The 5870-nt window shown below is 46.3% G+C and overlaps 1 long non-coding RNA gene across 1 annotated transcript; it reads left to right on the top strand.

The window, feature by feature from the left end:
* The first annotated feature begins 311 nt into the window (after window positions 1-311).
* On the top strand, window positions 312-2095 carry LOC106149418. The gene is made up of 2 exons (XR_001235597.1): window positions 312-559; window positions 1510-2095. It is a non-coding gene; the product is annotated as an uncharacterized LOC106149418 (long non-coding RNA).
* The last annotated feature ends 3775 nt before the right edge of the window (window positions 2096-5870 follow it).

The following is a 5870-nucleotide window of genomic DNA, read 5'->3' as shown; positions in this document are numbered from 1 at the left end:
CGGGGTGACGAGCCTCGGGTACTGGCAGGGCGTGGAGGGAAGCCAAGCCCTGCTCCCTTCCTGGTTCCGAGTCCTGCGCCGGTCCCCAGCGGGACCCAGCTCCGGAGAGCGGGTGCTGGCGACCACAGCCTGTGCTGAGCAGGAAGTGCGGGGCGGCCGGCCTCGCTGCGCGGAGCCGGTGGGGAGCGCAGTGGGGACCCCGAGGGGGAGGCTTCGGCGCCCACCCTTGAGGGCTTTCTCCTTAAGCCCTCTGTTTATTTCCCTGGAAGGCAAATTCCCTGCCCTCTCCCTCCTCTCCCTCTCGCTCCAGCCCTCTCTCTTTCTCTCTCTCCTCACCTTCCCACCCTCCAGGATGTGCACCGTGACACCTGTCAGCCCCTGCTCTTCCTGCCCTTTCAGTGCCCAGGCAGTTTAAATCCCTGCGGCAGGTTGGCTTTTCACTCCCGAGGGCCGGCGGAGGGCCTCGCCTCTAACAAAAGCAGTCAGCGCCTGCCCACCAGGAATTTAGGGAACCAAGAGCAGGGTGTCAAATGTCAATCCCAGGAAAACGGGCAAAAAGGTGAGACTTGATTTGCCTGTAATCCCAGCACTTGGGATGCTGAGGCAGGAGGATCGCTGCAGTCCCTACCACAGCCTCCTGAGTAGAAGGGATTACAGGCATGGGCCACTGTCTAGACTGTGATGTTTTTGCTTTGGAGGCAGGGTCTTGAAATGTAGACCAGGCTGGCTTTTAACTCACTATGATTTGTTTTGTTTGGAGGCAGGGTTTCTGCTTTGTAGTTCAGGCTGGACTTGAACTTGGACTTGCCTTGAACTCATGGCGATCCTCCTGTCTCAGTCTCCCAAGTTCTGGGATTGTAGGCATGCGCCACCATGCATGGCTTGGCCTTGACCTCACTATGTAGCTCAGGCTGCCCTCAAACTCTCAGTGATTCTCCTGCCTTAGTGTGGTTTCCAGCATCTTGCACAAGGCTGACCTACAATACCACAGCAAGTCCCAAAGTGTTCTGAAACTGTAACAAAGCATGTTATTAGCAAGGACATTTCCACTGGAGTTCTTGCCTCCTCTTCCTTTCCTTCAGAGACTAGAAGAGTAATGGAAAGGTGCTCGGGGAAAGCTCTGGATTTTTTTTTTGAGACAAGATTTCACTATCTAGCCCAGGCTGGCATCAAACTCCTATAGATCTTCCTGCCTCAGCCTCCCTAGTGTTGGAATCACAGGCATGTGCCACCACACCTGGGAAGCTCTGGATTTTAAAAAATTGTTATTTTATTTTATTTGAGGTGCGGCGCATTGAAGGCAGGGCCTTGTGCATTCTGGGCAAGTGCTACACCTTTGAGATACACCCTCAGCCCCAAGCTCTGGATTCTTAACACTGGAGGGAAGGGATACAATAGAAAAGAAACGCTGTGATGAATTATTTACACTGAAGAATGCTTTGATAATATCAGCGATATCTTCCGTTAGTCATAGCACTGTCAGGTGATTCACTTGTTTGTGTTTTGCAGTTATCTGAGAGAGACCTAACAGGAAAAGAGGCCTTCTAGACCAGAGTGAAGAATTTGAGAAAGGTGATTACAAGGCCAGGACTTGGTCCTCCCGCGGCTGCTGCCCACTGTTGGTGGACGCGGGCCCCGGCCCCGCGCTCCCAGTTTAGTGCTGTTTAACTCGCCTCACGCGTCACGCATCCGAAGAGAGCTCAGGCCTCATTGGGAGCTGAGATCTTATCCAGCCAGATCTCAGCGGAGATAGTCACCGGCTTGTTTTTCCTCGGCAGGGCCAAGTAGGGACTGGGCTACACCGGCTGGATCACTTGGGGATCAGAGTCCAGTTTCAGATTAATCTCTGTGGAGTTCATTCGCCACCGGATTGTCTTACTGGAACTGATTATCCACCGGGCCGTGTCATACATGATTTTCAAGTTTCCTGAGCTTTCAGAGAGAGAGGGAAGTAGCAACCTTGCAGGTGGTGTGACCTTCAGGGCACTCTTGCCGCCTTATCTTGCAGGAAATCCCTTCTCTTGGTAAAACTGAGGATGACAAGTGAGCCCTCCCTGTGTCTTCCCAACGAAAATAAAAGCTGCTCCTTACTGCGCTTGCGCGGGGCCTGCACCTTTTCGCTTGGCTGCCGCTCACGGTCCGTGGTTCACAGGCTGGGAAACCGAGGGCAGCTTCTGTCTTTCCAACCCGGGTTCTTAACTTAAGCATTGCACGCCTGCGAGCGCTTCCTGCCGTTTCCATTAATACCTGCTGGTTATTATTCTGTGTTCCCTTTGTACACAGAAGTTTCTTTTCATCCTAAAACAAAAAAGGAATTTAGGGCCAGGTGTGGTGGTGCATGCCTATGATCCCAGTGCTCTGCAGGCTGAGGCAGTAGGATCGTCAGGCTGGGCTACATAGTGAGTCAAAACCAAGCTGGACTGCATAGCGAGACCCTGTCTCAAAAAAAAAAAAGGAACTTGGGTAGTTTTAGAGGGGAAGGTCGAGGTGAGAAATGGAAGCGGAAGTCCAGGTTAATATTTCATTTAATTTTTTTTTCTTTTACAAATGCACTGAAGGGAATGGAATGGATGAATCTTGAAAATTAAAAGGCCTTAAATTAAAAGTTTAGGATTAAAAATTATAAATATGACCAATCAACCCAATTGGCATTTAGGCTTTATTATTTTTAAATTTAAAATTTTTTTTTTTGGTTTTTTGAGGCAGGATCTGACTCAGGGTGGCCTCAAACTCCCGGCAGTCCTCCTGCCTCAGCCCAGCGGGCTTGACTATTTGTGAACTCTTTTACGGGAATAAAGAAATGATCCCAGGTGCGGTGGTGCAGACCTTTAATCCCAGCAGAGGGAAGGCTGAGGCAGAAGGACTGTAAGCTCAAGGGCAGCCTGGGCTACCTAGTGAGTCTCGGTCTCAGCAGAAAGCAAACCAAAACAAAACCCACCCTATTTTGAGACTTGCAACATTCCTGTCTGCTCAATTCCTGTTTGCTGCAGACTCCTCTGCAGGCAGCGCTGTGGCTGCTGAGGTGTTTATGGGACGCTGGGCACGCAGGCGCCTTATCACCCAGGCGGTGTCTGGCTGCCCATCACGCAGAGCCGTGACTCGGCGCTTGCACGCCTCTGCGGGCCAGCGTTCTGGATCTGCTGCTGCATTTGGAAATGGTCGTTTCTTCCACCTAACAATTCTTCATGTTTCATTTAAAGATAAAGGCGAGAAAGAAATCAAGAAGCTCTTTTGCCCGTACGTGACAAGTTATTCAATGACAGCACATGAACCTTTTGACAGTCTGAGTCTAATAAATAAGACGAAAACGAAACAAAATTAAAGGACGTTTCTAGGACAAGCATTTGGTTCTAGATCCCCAAACCGCAGAGTGTATATCTTTTGATGTTAGGGAACCATCGTTGCTTTTGGGAGAGTGATGTTTCAAAAGGAGAGAGAATCCTTGTCTTTTAGGGACTTAGACTGAACTAAAAATATTTGCAGCTGGAGAGATGGGGAATGACATTTCCTTCAAGATAATCTAGGTTGCTGGGGATGGGGGAAATGGTGAGTATGAATAAAGCCAGATTGTCCATGACCTGATTGGTGTTGAGATTTAAGATACAGGTGCATCAGGATGCATTTTATTTTATTTTAGTCTTTTGAGACAAGGTCTCACTAGGTAGTTCAGCCTGGCCTCAGTCTCAAAGCAATCCTCCTGTCTCAGCCTCCTGAGTACTGGGATTATAGGTATGTGCCACCACACCTGGCTGGATGCATTGTAATTTTAAAAAATCTTTGGAATTTCTTAAAATAAAAACATTGTCAGCTGGGTGTTGTGGCACACTCCTGTAATCCCAGTACTCAGGAGCCTGAGGCAAGAGGATCACTGCAAGTTTGAGGCCTGCCTGGGCTCTGTAGTGAGTTCAAGGCCAGCCTGTACCACACGGTGAGAGTTTGTGTCAACAGAGACAAACACAAACAAACCAAAACGTATAATATGGCTTCTTTAATAAGGACAGGATTTTTTTTTTTTTTTTTGGGTCTTTTTGAGACAGAGTCTCACTATGCAGTTCAGGCTGGCCTTGAGCTCACTTTGTAGCCCAGGCTGGTCTTGAACTCACAAGGATCCTCCTGCCTCAGCCTCCTGCGTGCTGGGATTATAGGCGTGTGCCACCATGCCCAGTGGTACTGGAGATTGAACTCACAGCTTTGTTCATGCTAGGCAAGCACTCTACCTCTGAGCCACATCCCCAGCCCCCTTAGGGCTCTCTGTACACCTTTTAAAACAGCAAGAAGGTGCAGGACCTAGTGACTGCATGCCTGTATTCCCAGTACTCAGGAGGCTGAGGCAAGGAGGACTGCTGCAAGTTCAAGGCCAGCCTGGGCTACACAGCAAGACCCTGTGTCAAAACAAACAAAAAATTGAAACAGTTTATAAGAGATTGGGTGTGATGGACCCCTGCTTTCTACTGTTTACTTACTCCTAGTTACTATGTTTGTACATCGTGTCTGAGTCCTCAGCATTTTCAGGGAACAAGTGACCACGCACAAACACACAATTCTTTTTTATATCATATCATATAAATGCAGATTTATACCATATCATATAAATGCAGATTATCGTAGGGCCAAGATATTCCACAGAACAATATTAGTATTGTTTTATAGTTTAGAGAATAAGAACAATTTACTTCAAAGATTGGCTAGGTAGTGAGAAGGGTTCTCACAGAACACGAGACAACTTTATTTATATAAGCAGTGTGGCCCTGTGTGGAGGATACAAAAGAAATAAAAGACGGCTTTGAACTACTAAGATGTCTGCAATCTTTTGGAGAAACATGAAACATTGTAAAGCTGTATAGCAATATAAAGTGTGAAACTTATTATAACCAAGTGTTTCTTCTACACTGCTCTTAAACAATAATAACCCCATCCAGGGGCACACATGCACACACATCTGGTAAAAACAGCTTTCAGCCAGGCATAGTGGCACACGCCTATAATCCCAGCACTTGGGAGGCTGAGGCAGGAGGATCACTGTGAGTTCAAGACTAGCCTGGGCTACCGAGTGAGCTCGAGGCCAGCCTGAACTGCATAGCGAGACTCTGTCTCAAAAAGACAAAAACCAACCAACCAAGCAAAAAACAGCTTTCAAAGTCATTTTTATTTTCTATTTTAGAAATAAAATCAATGCTATATTATAGTATGATATATGGTGGACTGTCTGCTTTCAGTCATAGGTTCTCAGAATCTTCTACATTTCAGTTTAATAATGAAATCATCCCTACATCCGTATAGTTTTTTAAATTTTTTTTTATCTTTTTGTCTTTTTGAGACAGGGTTTCACTATGCAGTTCAAGTTTTGGCTGGCCTTGAACTCACTTTGCAGCCCAGGCTGATCTCGAACTCGCAATGATCCTCTGCCTCAGCCTCCTGAGTGCTGGGATTACAGGTGTGCACCACTATGCCCAACTCCATACATTTTATACAGGTGACTTTTTTCAGGGTAAGTCTTTGTAGAGCTAGTCATTAAAAGGAAAAGATTGTGCTTCCTTATTGAACAGAGTTTGGTAATTGTAATCAATAGTCCCAGCTAAGTGTGGTGGCACATGCCTGTAACCCCAGTACTGTGAGAAGCTGAGGCAGGATTCAAGTTTTAACCGATTCTGGGCAATTTAGCAATTTAATGAGACCTTGTTTCAAAAAGAAAAACTTAAGAGCTGCAGATGAAGACCTTGGGTTCAATTCCCAGTATGGATAGATGGGGAAAAAAATACATACATGTATACATATATATGTAAAATATATATGTGTAAATTATATATGTAAAATATGTAAAAATATATATAAAGTATATATATATCTTATATATGTAAGATATATATCTT

This window comes from Chinchilla lanigera, unplaced genomic scaffold, assembly GCF_000276665.1.
Source record: "Chinchilla lanigera isolate Chin_1 unplaced genomic scaffold, ChiLan1.0 scaffold00004, whole genome shotgun sequence".
Classification (NCBI taxonomy): domain Eukaryota; kingdom Metazoa; phylum Chordata; class Mammalia; order Rodentia; family Chinchillidae; genus Chinchilla; species Chinchilla lanigera.
This window is presented reverse-complemented; position numbering and strand designations above follow the sequence as displayed.